We start from the raw sequence: 15,428 nt of genomic DNA, 5'->3' as shown, positions 1-15,428 counted from the left end.
TCATCAAGGAAAAATACCATTTAGAAGCCAGAATTCCTAAAGGTCTTTTTAGTGAGAGAAGGATTAATATATGGTGTACCTACCGACATCCCAGTAGACGAGATAATCGAAGACATTAGAGCTGAAGTTCCAATAATAGATGTAATAAGGATGAAGAAAACTTTTTTCAATGAAGAGGGGGAAGTAAGGCAAGAACCTACTAAACTGATTAGTGTAACATTCCAATCTCAACAGTTACCAAAAGAAGTGAAGTTGTGGAGCCAAATATTTGAAGTGAAGCCAAAAGTAAGATCTGTGATTTTATGTAAGAAATGTTGCCGTTTCTCACACTCACAAACACAGTGTAAATCCTCTCCCGTGTGTTATAGATGCGGTCAAGCGGAACATGGAATCTGCAATGCCAGTCCTAAATGTATTAATTGCAAGGGAAACCACTTATCTACCGTTAAGTCTTTTGTAAGATGGGAGCAAGAGAGAGAAATACAAAGGCTGATTGCATATAACAACATCTCCTATCAAGATGCAAGGAAACAAGTACTTTTTGGAATTGATCCACGAAATGAACAGCGGACATATGCGACCTCTGCTAAAGACTTTCCTAAATTGCTAGAGATAAGAAAGGAATCAATAAACAAGGAAAGCCCTTGCACATCAGAAAGTTCTACTACAAACAGATTTAATTCTGTTTCAGATTGGGAAAATAGAAGAAATGACACATATCTGAGTAACCTCTGTTGGAAGAAAGTGCCACCAGAATCAGACCGGTCTTATGAAAGTTTTAAAAAACAACACGGGGAAAATTTTAGACTGCATTCTGCTTCACAATTGAGGAAAACAATTAAACCTGTTTTGATAAAGGACAAAAATAAACACAAGGATCCACAAATTGCGTCAACATCATCAGCAGTGGCTAATACAAGTGAACCTGTGAGCACGACGTGTTCCTCTAAGGAACAGGATAGAAAATCAGATTCGATTGGACGCCGGACAACAGCAGAGAGTCCTTCTCAGAAACAATCGCTAGTAAATCTTCTACATCTAATAGCAGAACTTACCACAACAATTTCAGTGAGTGATGATTTATTATATATTAGGAAAATAATCTTAAAATGTAACGAAATTTCTGCACAAATTTTAAAACTAATTCAAGACTTACAAGATTTCGGGGACACCCCTTAATTTAAAACAACAATGTGTTATCAGCAAAGAAAATTCTTGCCATTAACAATACAATGGAATTTAAGATCCTTTTCTGCAAGGAAACTTCAATTAATTAAATTAATAGATGAGTGTCACCCGTTAATTATTTGCGTTAGTGAGGTATGGGGTTTAAACTTACTTTATAATATTATTAGTTTGTATATTCCATCTCATTATACTTCGCAACAAATAGAGCTCTCATCTAAATTCTCTTTTGTCTGGCTTTCAACATCCCTTTATCATAACAGGAGATTATAATTGTCATAATACATTGTGGGGTGATCATAGAATTGATACTTTGGGAAAGACAGTTGAAGATTGGGTGGATTATAATAACTTGACAGTTATAAATGATGGATCTCCAACACATGTACCACCAAATGGAAACAATATGTCCTCAATAGATCTAACTTTAATATCTCTGATAATCAGTGTTTTGAATTTGTGTGGGAAATAGACTTTGATTTACGAACTAGTGATCATTTTCCATGTTTCATCACGCTAACATCATCTCAAAAATTTCCAAAATTAATAAAACAAAAAACAATTCGTAAGTGGAGCGTAAAGAGGGCAGATTGAAATATAATTCAGTGTTAGACTTAAAATTTTCGGCTTAAGAATATCAAAACCAATATACTGTACAATATGAAAAATTTGTGGATATAATAACTCAAGTTATGGATTATGCCTGTCCGCGACTGAAACCGCAATATGATCGAAATTTTCCTAAAATAGATTGGTGGAATGAAGAATGTTTTCAAGCAAAAAGGAAGCGATTACAAGCATTGAAACAATTTGTAAGTGCTCCTTCACCTGCAACTTTGATAAATTTAAAACGAGCTACTGCAAAATCTAGAAAAGTATATATAAAGGCCAAGAGATTTTCATGGCAAAAATATTGCGAAGAAATAACCCTAACACAAAATTAGATGTCATATGGCGCAAGTTCAGATCACTTAGAAAAGCACATGTAAGTCGGACTTTACCTTTGTCCACTGAATGGAAAACCGATTTTATTAATAAAGTAATTCCTACACCCTTTACATCAGTCTGCGAACCTCCTAATATATTCTACACGTTCTCATCTACATCGAAATACTCAAAGGGGTTCACATCATCTATCACTGTAAACGAAATTCATGAAATTCTTCAAGGGTCTAAAGATTCTGCTCCTGGCATTGATGGAATTACGTATTCTATGGTACGACATCTTCCACAGAATGCACTAAGCATTTTATGTAAAATTTACAATCAAATATTCCTATCGGGTAAAATTCCCGTTGCATGGACCTCTCAAATTATTATGCCAATTCTAAAACCAGGAGGGCCTCCCGATGGCGCAGTGGTAGCGTCGTCGCCTTGTAATCAAGGAGTCCCGGGTTCGATACCCGGTGGAGGCACAAGTGGTTCGGATCCCACTTTAAACTGTAGGTCCAGTCCCAATTAGCCTTACTGTGCATAAAGTGGACTTAAAACAACAAATCAATCAATCAATCAATCTAAAACCAGGAAAAACCCTTCGTTGGGTCAGTCATATCGCCCAATAGCTCTTAGTTCCGTATTGGCAAAAATTTTCGAGAAGCTTTTATTAAAAAGATTTGAGTGGTTTATGGAAGGTCAAAAGGTATTTTCGCCCAGACAAATGGGATTTCGTAAAGGTTATGGAACCCAGGATGCATTAGTAACATTATCTTCTCACATTTATAGCGCTATTAAAAGAAACCAATCAGTACTTTCAGCCTTTATTGATATTCAAAGTGCATATGACAACGTAGATATTACTGTTCTATTGAGACAACTACAATTACTAAAAGTGCCACATTGTATACTCATATTAACATGGAAATTGTTATCTAAAAGAAAACTTTATTTTCATTTTGGTTCAGAAATGGTAGGTCCAATATATATTGGACAAGGACTACCACAGGGAAGTCCTCTTAGCCCATTATTATTTAATGTTTATTTATCAGATATTAAAACAATAATAGATTCCCCATTTCAGTTTCTACAATATGCTGATGATGTATGTATATATATTTAGACTCAAACAATCACTTGAAAGATTTTTCCATGTTCGAAGATAAATTCATAGAATTTAACCAATGGTTAAAGCAGAAAAAATTTTCAATATCTTTAGAAAAGTCCAAGATAGTAGTATTTAAACATAAGGGTCTTCAAAATATTTTCAACATTATTCCTAGGAGATTACAAATTCCAATTGTTTCACAAGTAAAATATCTAGGTGTATACTTCGATGCATCATTATCATGGCAGTATCAAATAAATATGATGAAAAATAGATCCGATAAAATATTTCATTTATTTAAAGCTATGGCGAATACCAAATGGGGAGCACATCCTACCAGCATGCTTATGTTTTATAAGAATTATTATCGAGCAGTATTAGATTATGGATTAATGGTCTTGTGTAATCTTCCAGTAACAAAACTTTCTCCACTAGAAGTCCAGCAACGAAAAATCCTAAAAAGATGTTTGGGATTAATGAACAGTACTCCTAATGTAGTGGTATATATGGAGTCAGTAGAATGTTCTGTTTCTGTGAGGATAAAGTTAATCGCAATAAAAATGTTATTTAAAATACAACATTCACCATGGCATCCATTCAATGATGTTTTATTAAATCTTTTAGAGCTGCATGATTCAGGAATAACCAATGATAAATCAGCTACGCTTTGGGTACAACTATTTAGTAAATATCACCATGAATGTAGTCAAGTACTCATAGCAAGAACATTGCCAGTATACTCGTTAGAATTTCCCACACAACCAATTCAAAATATATATTTCCCGAAATATAATCATTCAGCTGAGTTTAGAGAATCGTGGGAAGACTTTTATCACATATATACAGATGGGTCTAAAACTGAAAGTGGAGTAGGAGCAGCTCTTTATGATACTGAAAGAAATATATCAAAAATGTTTAGGTTACCAGTGGAGGCATCCATATTTACATCAGAAATATATGCGGTATATCAAGCTTTGATTTATATTGCTACAGTTCCTGAACAGAAATTTCTAATACTAATTGATTCGCAAAGTGTTTTACAAGCAATACAATCTAATTATAAAAATTTATTTAAAATATCACCATATATCATCAATTGTATTCGTGCAACTAATAGCTTAATTAGCAATGGAAAAGTAGTTCATTATGTGTGGGTAAAATCACACATTAATATTTACGGAAATGAACAAGCAGACAGATATGCAAAACAAGCTGCTCAGATGAATGAAACAATCCAGTTACCATTGCATTACACAGATCTTTTGCCGAGGGTTAAGAAGAACATTTTTGAAGAATGGAACTTATGGTGTAATAATGCATTAGAAAGTGTTGGTGAAAGTTATCGTCCTTATGTTGATTACACTAGGAAAAAACCTTGGTTTTATAATTGTAAAGGTTCAAGAAATGCAATTGTTTTAATAAATAGACTAAGAAGTGGTCACGCGAGAACATATCATCATTTATTTAAAATACACATTTTAAAATCTCCGAATTGTGACTGTGGTGATTTAAAGGGTGATGCTCATCATATTATTTTGGAATGTCCAATTCACTCAGAGAGAAGAAAGACTTTATACAAAACATTGTCAAAAATTAATGTTCCTTTCCCCATTAATATGACTTCAATGTTGTATGCTCCAGATGTTAGAATTGGATATGTTATACTTTCTTTTTTGAGAAAAGCTGATATAAAATTATAATATATTTCTGTTACTGACTGAGGTAATGTAGTTATATAAAATTGTATTTAAGAGCGTTTATGAACTTTGTGTGTAAAATTTATATTAAAAATGTATCTTATGTACTTTATAATGTATAATAGTTTTTCTTGTATGTACGCATTGCTTGCATGATAGAATTATTTTCCTGTAGTTTACGGTTATGATAACATAGATCCAGTATGGAGTTTTCTTTTTCACAAATGGAGTAAGCCACCATCTTTAAAATTTAATGTAACAGAAAACATCAAGAGACTTTGTGAAAACAATGATGAATTTGAATTACCTGATGATATTTGGGATTCATAATTTTAAAAAATCTGAAATAAAAATAAAACAGACTGCTTTTTTCACAGTTAAGTTGCTATATTACAACAATGTAACATTGACAACATCCATTATATAACAGATTCTTTTTGTTTAAAAAATTACTAACCATTGTTATAACTGTATCTTTAGTCAAAATGAAAATAAATGTCTGATGAAAGGAGCGTGTGTATGATAATGTATGATGGGCATAAACAGCCACCTGTAAAGCTGTAAGTCCAATAAACCTTGTTAAGTTGAGTTGTTGAAATACGTTTCATAAGGTGATGTTTAGGATTTAAACCCGTCTGAGCTACAAAACAGAAGTAGGTCTATTTACAAAATGCAGTTATTATATGGTACGGCACAGTTAGTAGATCTATTTTATAAATGTCGAAAACATGTCTAATTTCAAATCTCACCATCAGCCTTGAATTCCAAGCCTAAATACGCTTTCGCTCAATTTATGAGATATCTAAAATATTTGTTACATGTGTGTTGTAAATGATCACATTAGGAAATACAGAATACGCACTAAGTACACTTAGCATTACAATATTTACTTCTGTAACAATAACAAACGTATTGAAGAAAGGTGGCAGTAACATAGAGGATTTTCAGGGTGAACTGCACAACCAGATGTATTAGTTTATTGATTATAAAGGTGGTGATATTGTTGAAGATATTGGTTTTTGTTATTAATAGTCTTTTTTTATCTTTTATGTGGGTTATAGCTTAGAATTGCAAATTTTAAATGGAATTTCTATCAACACAAAATTACAAGCTACCTATTATATTGGTTTCATGTATTTCCTGCACCTACATATTTCTACCAAACTAATTAATTTAATGACTTGAAAATCTTTATTGTTGTTGTTGCTTTATAGTGGCTCACACCGCCTATCCTTTGCCGTTTCTAGCCATCGGCACTGCTTTCTTTGATCCTTCTTCTCCTTGTCTTCAACTTCGTTGTTCCTTATGACAAGTACGCGATGCACTTTTACTTTCACTCGTGATTTGCGCTGTTGGAGGGGTAACACTTTTTAATTCCTCATATGCGTATGTTGCTTACATGGGGATGTTGTGTTGCCGTGCGAATCTACAGCATCCACATGATGGGTGTTCGACGCTTACTTAGCACGGTTGGGATTGACACCGGAAATGGAATACCTCGTCGGAGTAAGGTTTTGTGTAACGTTTCCCGATGATCTTGTCGTATGGGGCACTGAAGAAACAGATGGGTTATTGTTTGGGTGGGTTATCCGCATTGACTGGAAGTTGTAGGTACCGTTTGTATTCGTGCCAAGTGTTGATTCACGAGAACGTGACCCGCACGCATTTTCAAGGTGAAAGCAATCATTGCCCGAGGTAGTTCTTTGACCGATAACAAGGTGCCGATTTGCCCGTACCACTTGTAAGTGTTTGTGTTTTGGACTTCCGTGCACACCAGTCGTCCCATTGTTGTATTCCTGATACTACCACGACACCAAATTTTAACTATGTCTGCCTAACCTAACCGAAACTAACCTAACCACACGTCAATGGTTCGCGGGGCTAGCGCCAATGGTTCGTGGGGCTAGCGTAAATGGTTCGCAATTATTTTGCAATTTCTAGACGTTTCCGACAAATTTTAACTTCAAATTCGTCATTAGCAGGCCTCAATTAGTAAGTATGCCAAATATGAAGAAAATCGGAGAGGGGTCCGGTCATCTTCAGTCATACCGGCAATCGTAATGGGGTTACGTATTGGCGAAATCGGGCTTGCTTGGCGTGCGTATATGTCTACTAACAATAAGTCTTGGGATTTGTTTTGGTTGTGTTGTGCCTCAATGTATGTGAAGGTCACTTTCTGCCTCCGTTTTCGGAGTCGTAACGCTGCACTTTGAATAAGGTGAGACAAAATTGTGAGTTTGTAGGCTGGAGTGTCTGTTCGTGATAACGTTTGGAGCATGCTCAAGGCTTTGGTGAGGATGAGTGAATGTGGAATGACCGACGCTAGGGCGTAAGGTAAAGCTCTATACATGGCGTAGCATTCCGCTGACAATATTGACGTGTTGGGAGGTAATTTAAATTGACGAAATCTTTATTGCAATGTAAAATTAAGGTGGGAACTTTGTCCTGGTGATACTTAGACACAACAATGAAATTGTAATTGTAACACTGTGTAAATCTAATATGTGAACAGAAAGCACTATTATGTTCCCGAGTTTACATTGGGAACACATCTAGGAATTACCTGAAACTAAAAAATAGTGCGAATTTGTAACTGTAGATTCTAGCTGACAAGACCATTAACTTAATTTAGTTTTACAATTATTTTCTTTAGTTCTATAATAAATCCGAACTTCTACATTGTTACTAACACATTTCGTTGTTTCGCTATTCCTTTATACGATCCTAGAGAATGTGCAAGTGTCGACATTTATAGTTAATTTACATTTTATTTTTAACATTATATTGCACACCCGTTCTATGCTGGCTAGATCAATATCATCAAATTTGTGTACAGAGTTTTTACTTTAATTTACAATGTTTGTTAATGTTACACAGAAAAGAATGGTTTCAGTACCATCACAGTTTCAATCGATTTATATATGTGAACTTAGTATATGCCACTGTGACGTTTCTCCGAGTCTGTCACGGAAAAATGACAACTCTTTTCCTTTCCACCAAATACAAGCCTACTCTTGGTACGCTGTATGAAGAAACTAAAGAATAGGCGATCTTATTCCATAAGTATCTACCCTAGCAGTCCATGGTTTTTACATCTTGCTTACCACGAACTCTACCACCACTAATATTCGATCTATAAATCTCACATATTAAAGGAAACACTAAGGAAAATAAGGTAACGGTTCCGATTGTTTTATGATTTTTTCAAATTCTCCTAGCAGAAAGACTAATTATTATCGTAGAATTTTGGAAATCATTGTCACACGAAATCTGAACCTTCCTTGAAGTATTGAGCACTGTTTGGATTCGAAAAGAAGTTATTTATGTTGAAAACTAAAACTTAAAAATTATCTTACGCAGCCATGCGTGCGTCCCATGAACAAGGTATTCTCCGTTGACAAGCGACAGTAAATATCGTAGACTAGTGGGAATGAATGTAGAAGTAAATTGGAACATAAGTAAAATGCATTTAAGGACTTTATTTTAATGCTAAGAGAACCAAAACCTATCCACGAAAGCATTTATTGAACAAAGTCTTAAGTAATCACTAAAACTCCCAAGTAATCGACTCATGTAAAAATTGCATTCATGGCATGATGAAATTACAATAAAACCAAAGGAACTTGGGCCGAAAAGAATATAAACTTTGTTCCTTCAACGACAGTTACCAAAAATTCCACATAAAAGATAAAGCACACTGGGATCAGTTTAGAAAGGGGTGGCAACCTAAAGTAAACTTGATAAAAGATAAAGACGGTGATTTTCTAGCTGACCCAAGCGATATTTTAAATAGATGGAAGAACTACTTTAATGACCTTTTAAATGTCCATGTAGGAGATAAATCAGAAGTAAATGAAGAACACACAGCAGAACCTTTAGTTCCAGAACCTAACTTGACTGAAGTTAAAGATGCTATTAAAAGGCTAAAGAATAACAAAGCACCTGGCATTGATTTAATACCAGCTGAGTTAATTAAATATGGTGGAAATTCATTAATATATCAAATTCATAAATTAATTTGTTTAATGTGGAATAAAGAAGAAATCCCTCAACAGTGGAAAGAATCCATAATTGTTCCTGTGTTTAAAAAAGTTGATAAAATGAACTGCAATAATTACCGTGGAATTTCTCTACTCTCAACAACATACAAAATATTGTCTAACATTCTTTTAACAAGACTAACCCCATATGCTAATGAAATTATAGGTGATTATCAATGTGGATTTAAACGCAACAGATCAACTACAGATCAAATTTTTCACATCAGACAGACACTTGAAAAAAAGTGGGAATATAATCAAAATGTCCATCAGCTATTCATTGATTTCAAAAAAGAATATGATTCGGTCAAGAGATAAATTATATAATATATTAGTAGAGTTTGGAATACCTAAGAAGCTTGTTAGTATGATAAAAATATGCACCAGTGAAACAAAAAGTAAAATTCGTGTGGGTATTAATATGTCTGACAAATTTACAATTCATAATGGGTTAAAACAAGGAGATGCATTATCTCCATTGCTCTTTAATTTTGCCTTAGAATATTGCTGTTACGAAGGTAAAAGAAACCAATGAAGGACTAAAATTAAACGGTGTGACTCAGTTGTTAGCATATGCAGATGATGTAGATTTACAGAGGGATGATGTAAATACAATTAAGAATAATGCTAAAATATTTTTCAAAGCAGCTGAAGAGATAGGTTTGGAAGTTAGCAAAGAGAAAACTAAATGTATCCTTACAGGCCGAAACCAAGTGTTAGGTAATAATCAAAATCTAATTATTGATAACAACTCGTTTGAACCAGTTTTCAAATTCAAATACTTAGGAGTAGTATTAACAAATGAAAATTATATTAAAGAGGAAATAAAAAGTAGGCTTCATTCAGGAAATGCATGTTACTTCTCTCTTCATAAACTTTTGACTTCTCGTTTAATATCTAAGAAACTAAAAGTTATAATATACAAAACATTAATTTTGCCTGTAGTATTATATGGGTGTGAAACTTGGTCCCTTACATTGAAAGAGGAACATAAATTGAGAGTATTTGAAAATAAGATCCTCAGGAAAATCTTTGGACCTAAAAGGGATGAGGAAACAGGTGAGTGGAGAAGGTTACATAATTTAGAACTACATAATTTGTATTCATGTCCAGATATTATTCGAATAATTAAATCAAGAAGACTTAGGTGGGCAGGCCATGTGTCACGAATGGGAGAGGAAAGAGGAGTTTACAGGATTCTTGTTGGGAAACCTGATGGTAAGAGACCTGTAGGAAGACCAAGACGAAGATGGAGGGACAACGTTGAGATGGACCTAAGGCAAATCGGTAGGGATGGAAAAGAGTATATAGAACTTGCTCAAGATAGGGAAAGATGGAAGGCCTGTGTTGCTGCAGCCATGAACCTTCGGGTTTAAGAAGGCTAGAGAGTTAGTTAGTTAGTTAGTTTGGGATCAGAATACACGCACATACCAACGTCCCAAAAATAATCTCCTGCTAATCGAAAATATACAGGTCAGGCAATAATCATTTTGTGAAATTACAAAATTGCGTCATCCACTAAAATTGACGTCAAAACGCATGAAGAATATCCTGATTTAATCTTTGCATTTTAAGTGCTCGACTGCTCAATTATGCGTAGGCGTAACATGATGGGGAATAGTAATATTAAATTAGTGATTCCTTCCAAAATGAACACTCGCAGTATGCTTAATAAAAAACAATTCATTATGTTTATAATTTACGTATAGATCAGAGCTTGACTGTATCATTACAATATTTAGCCCTTATTGACATCAACGCAAATATTATAATTATTTAACAAATTACATTTTCTTTATCTAGCATCTCCCAGTAATACGTTTTTGCTTTTTGCTGTTTTTAAATTGTGTTTCACTTTGGTCGTTCTGTAACTTAAACTACACTAACAGAATTTTTCACACATGTGCAAGCGCAAAAAAAGTATTTTTCTTATATGGATAGTCATGCCATGTAACACAGATTGATCGTTGTTATCTACATATCCGTTCTCGCGTGCGGACTTATGTATGTGTGTGTGTGTGTGTGTGTGTGTGTGTGTGTGTGTGTGTGTGTGAAATTATATTGTTGACCTTTCATATTTGACAGAAGTACACAAAATGTAAGCCAAACTTTTAATAAATTGACTTATTTTTCACTTTCATTATCTTTTTGACCGACAGCGCTGACGCTATAGCCTATGGTTCAATTTTTCTCAATTAAGCTTATATTTCATACTAAATTTTAACAAGCTTTAGTAGCCCTACATAACGAAATGTCTAGGCATATTACTTCAAAAGATGATAGCTTACTTTACCGAAAACATTTATGTTTATTGCACAACTAAACTTCAAGAAAACATAATTTTCTATAAACAAATATAATATAGCAGATTGTTCATATTGATACTACATTGTGGATGCAATACAATAGTGCAAAGACGAAAAAAGTATTGGGCTAAAATTGCCAAGCATACAAAACAGTTTAATTGCGAGCTAAGAATAAATATAGTGGCAATACGCATTGATGATGATAAAAGGATTCAGGCCTCACAATAATATGTAACATAACTTTTTTTATTGCCGACAGGTAATACGTGCTAGTCGCTGAAAGGTAAGAAAACTTAAAACTTCTAACTTAGAGTTATGAATACTTTATTGCATCCTCTACTTTATCCTCATATCTCTTGACAAAATTATGAATATTATCAGCATGTTCATACCATACATACACTTTAAGTTGGAATAATGATCGAAATAATATGTATATTTCCTTTATTTAGCTATAAGCTGAGAGTATAGATTTATATTTGGATAAACGAAATATTTCAAGTAGGGTACTTTTAGGTACTATAAGCACTTAATAAAGCCATTTAACTTAACATCTAACATGAGGTTTTGAATGGAACATACAACTATTTGATGTTGGGCTAGTCCTACTCTTTTCTGATCACGGTGATCTATCACTTCAGTAGAAAGGCAATATTAATAAATATTTGCAGGGAACAGGTTATGTATATTTTGTAATCGCTCAGAAGTAAATGCAATATACACTTGAAAGTATGAAGATTTGTGTTCTTTCAGCACTGAAATCAGTAACACAGAATTCAACATTTTTAGTTATTGTGCTTGTACATATTTATTTATTAGTAGTATAGTAGAGAGGCAGCACTTCATTCCTACGCGTCAGCAAAAATTCGATGCGACTGGTGTTATGTTACATCCGGTCGTAGCGGTGTACGAGCGATTTTATTGTTGAGTCAGCAGAACGTGTCTGATCACGTTGAAGGCATCGGAAGCGGTGGGGGAGGGGGGTCAATGGATTTGTCACGTTGTTTTTTGATGTATGCTAACCTAACACGTGCGTATGTTTGTGTGTGTGTGTGTGTGTGTGTGTGTGTGTGTGTGTGTGTTTGTGGAGGAAATGCGCGCGCAACCATTGCGTATGATGCAAACACATGAAGAAATGATTTAAAGATGGCGCCGAATTTTGCTGTACCCCGAAAGCTTAGCGGCTAAGGTTATTGCTCTGTAAAACAAGAGGCGTCGAGGGTTCGATTCCTGGTAGAGTCAATATTGATTGGTTGATAGAATGATTTAGTTTTTTTAAGTCCATTTTATGCACGGTAAAACTAATCAGGATTGGACCTACAGTTGAAAAGTGGTGATTCGGACCACTATGTGCCTCCACCGAGTATCGAACCTGGGACCCTTTGATTACAAGGCGACGATGTCAATATTGAATGGTCTCGATTAGCCTGTGTGTACATAAAGCCAACAAAATGGTTGAGTTCGAAAATCGAGTTGGGTTAGTGGTTAATGTTGTCACCTGGCAATGAAGAGGTCGCGGGTTCGATTCTCTAGGTAGTTAAATTAGGCCAATTGTTTAGTCCCGCCATTATAGGTCCCCGATTAGTCCATCTGTGCATAAATAGTGTTTGAATAAAATCAATATGGCGGCCTTGGGTTAGTGGTTAATGTTGTCGCCTGGTAATGAAGAGGTCGCGGGTTCGATTTTCTAGGTAGTTAAATGAGGCCAATTGTTTTGTCCCGCCATTATAGGTCCCGATTAGTCCATCTGTGCATAAATAGTATTTGAATAAAATCAATATGGCGGCCGCGTTTTGTGTTCAGCGGCGGTGGCGGCGGCGGCGGCTGGGCGTGGTGCGGCGCGGGGCGGGGCGGGGCGGGGTGGCGCGGGGGGTGTTTTTTATTCCGCGAGATGTTTTAACCAAGTGGTTGAGGGTTCGATTCCCAATGTTGGTGAAAATTGGATATTCAATTGTATTTGTTTAAAAGTTCCGATTAGCTTTTTTGTGCACAAAGAGAAAATGAACTAATTGGAAATAGGATGTTTATGCTGTAATGAAAAGGTCCCGGGGTTCGATTCACAATATCAAATTGGCTGATAATGATGTTGTTTTTAAAATAAAATAAAAAGAAGTGTGTTGAGTCCCCATTAGTATTTATGCAGGAACAGATATTAAAAATCAAAACAAAATGCCTTTTGATTACAACGCAAAGATAAATTAGAATCTGTTGTTTTGCTGTGTGGGGCCCCAGTACCGATTAGCTTAAATGCATAAAGAGTTGGTAAAATAAGCAAGATGGCCGTCACTATTGTTTTGTGATCAAAGAGGAGTCACAGGTTCGGTTCAATCAAAGGAGGTAACATTCTATGTTTCAATTCCATGTAAAAGTCTAAAGTTATGTTTCGATTAACCTCAATGCATAAAGAGGAATTAAACAAAAAACAAGCAAAATGGCGACAGATGTGATATAAGAAAAATTGAATTAGTTTTTTTATAGTGACAAGAAAAAATAGCGAATCACTGTTAGAAATAGAATGAAAATAAAGATACTTGCCTTTGCGTGTCCAGCGCTGTGCAGAAAAGCTCTCATGCTTTATCTCCGACAAGTCCACAATACACAATTTTTTTTATTGTATAGTTAATTATTAATGTTGTTATTAACACAGATTCTTACCAGTGTGAAGAAAAGCTCTTATGCTTTATCTCCCGACAAGTCCACAATACACACTTTTTCATTATATAGTTAATTATTAATGTTGTTACTAACACCGATTTTTACCAGTGTGAAGAGAAGCTCTCATGCTTTATCTTCGACAAGTCCACAATACACACTTTTTCATTATATAGTTAATTATTAATGTTGTTATTAACGATTGTTACCAGTAAAAATATAAACCATGAGGATTTTTAAAGGGGTGATAAGTGAAAAAAAAAGCCAAGACATATATTTTATCCCTGTTTATTAACAATATTTACAAAATTCAAAAGAGCCGCACACACACACACATACATATATAAAATGTTTATATTGTGTCACCAGTTTATCAGCATGTTATTTAACAAGTTTTTATTCTTCAAGTTTGTTCACTCACCCACATAAGGAATTGTGTCACTATCATATCCATTTTCTGCTGCAACCACTGAATTAAAATGTTTCACTATTTTTTCCACAAGCATGTTCTCGCAAAAAACAAACACTTCTTTGGAAAGTCTTTTTCCGTCGATGTTTTGTATAGACAAAGGCTCAGGTTTTGTACATCCATGTAGATGGGAAAGCACAAACTTCTCCTTATTACATGCATGGACAGGGGAAATATCTGTGCAACCGAAACATTGTTCGCGAAGGTCGAGAATGCAAGATTCCACACAGTTTCCGAAATATGATTTCAGATACGGCGACACTGTTTCACACATAACTTTCGCATGCTCGATGCACGCAAATATGTTCATAAAGTTCCGCCACGAACTTTCTGCGATGAACACTATCTCCAGGGAACCGTAAGCTAAAATCTTCCTTATAATGATCTGACGGCGATTGTACAGTGTGGTTATCAGCAATTCATGTTGCTCACTTAGTGGGTAGGAAACACGAGGTTGCTCACCTGGAATAGCGATGTAATTGTCGATTACTGGAAACAATTCCTGAAGAGCGTGCCACTCCTGCAACTGTAGTTCAACACCGGCCGCCCCGCTTCTGTGTAGCCTGACCACAGGTTGGAAATCCAGATGAGAGGAAAGTCCGATTGAGATAACCTTTGTTTTCGAAGCATTCAAGTAGTAGACGTGATCAAATAATATCGACTGGCGTATAAGACTAGTTACTTGTTTTTGTTCTTCAGGTAAATGCTGATCGCTCTCTTTCTGAAGAACCCCCTTGAAATTAGTGTACGGTTGAAATCTTTTTTTCAGCGGCATTGAAATAGAGGATTCCATGACTAAGAACTGCGAGATACTGCATGTCGCAACGTGCAGGTATACATTTGAAGAAATGCGTGGGTGTGTTTTTGAGACGCATGCGCGCGTAGCAAACCAAGCATGTGCTGGACAAAAAAGGTGGAGGGGGCGGGGCCTTACAAAGATCAATGGTGAGAGAAAAATCAGCAGAATATCATAAACGTCATATTGAGGAAATATTGGATAACAAATATTAATTAATTTAATTAAAGCATCAACCGCAT

General features: G+C 35.1%; 1 protein-coding gene across 1 annotated transcript in view; it reads left to right on the top strand.

Moving 5' to 3' along the window:
• The first annotated feature begins 11,436 nt into the window (after positions 1–11,436).
• LOC145999989 (uncharacterized) overlaps positions 11,437–15,428 on the top strand; it is a 30,323-nt gene continuing 26,331 nt past the window's right edge. The window contains exon 1 of the mRNA XM_083137289.1: positions 11,437–11,552. The gene's annotated coding sequence lies outside the window, so the exon portion shown is untranslated. The remainder of the gene's footprint in view (positions 11,553–15,428) is intronic.

This window comes from Lepisma saccharinum, chromosome 16 (assembly GCF_977018435.1).
Source record: "Lepisma saccharinum chromosome 16, izLepSacc3.1, whole genome shotgun sequence".
Taxonomy (NCBI): Eukaryota; Metazoa; Arthropoda; class Insecta; order Zygentoma; family Lepismatidae; genus Lepisma; species Lepisma saccharinum.
The sequence above is the reverse complement of the archived record's forward strand: the minus strand, read 5'-3'. Positions and strand labels throughout refer to the sequence as shown.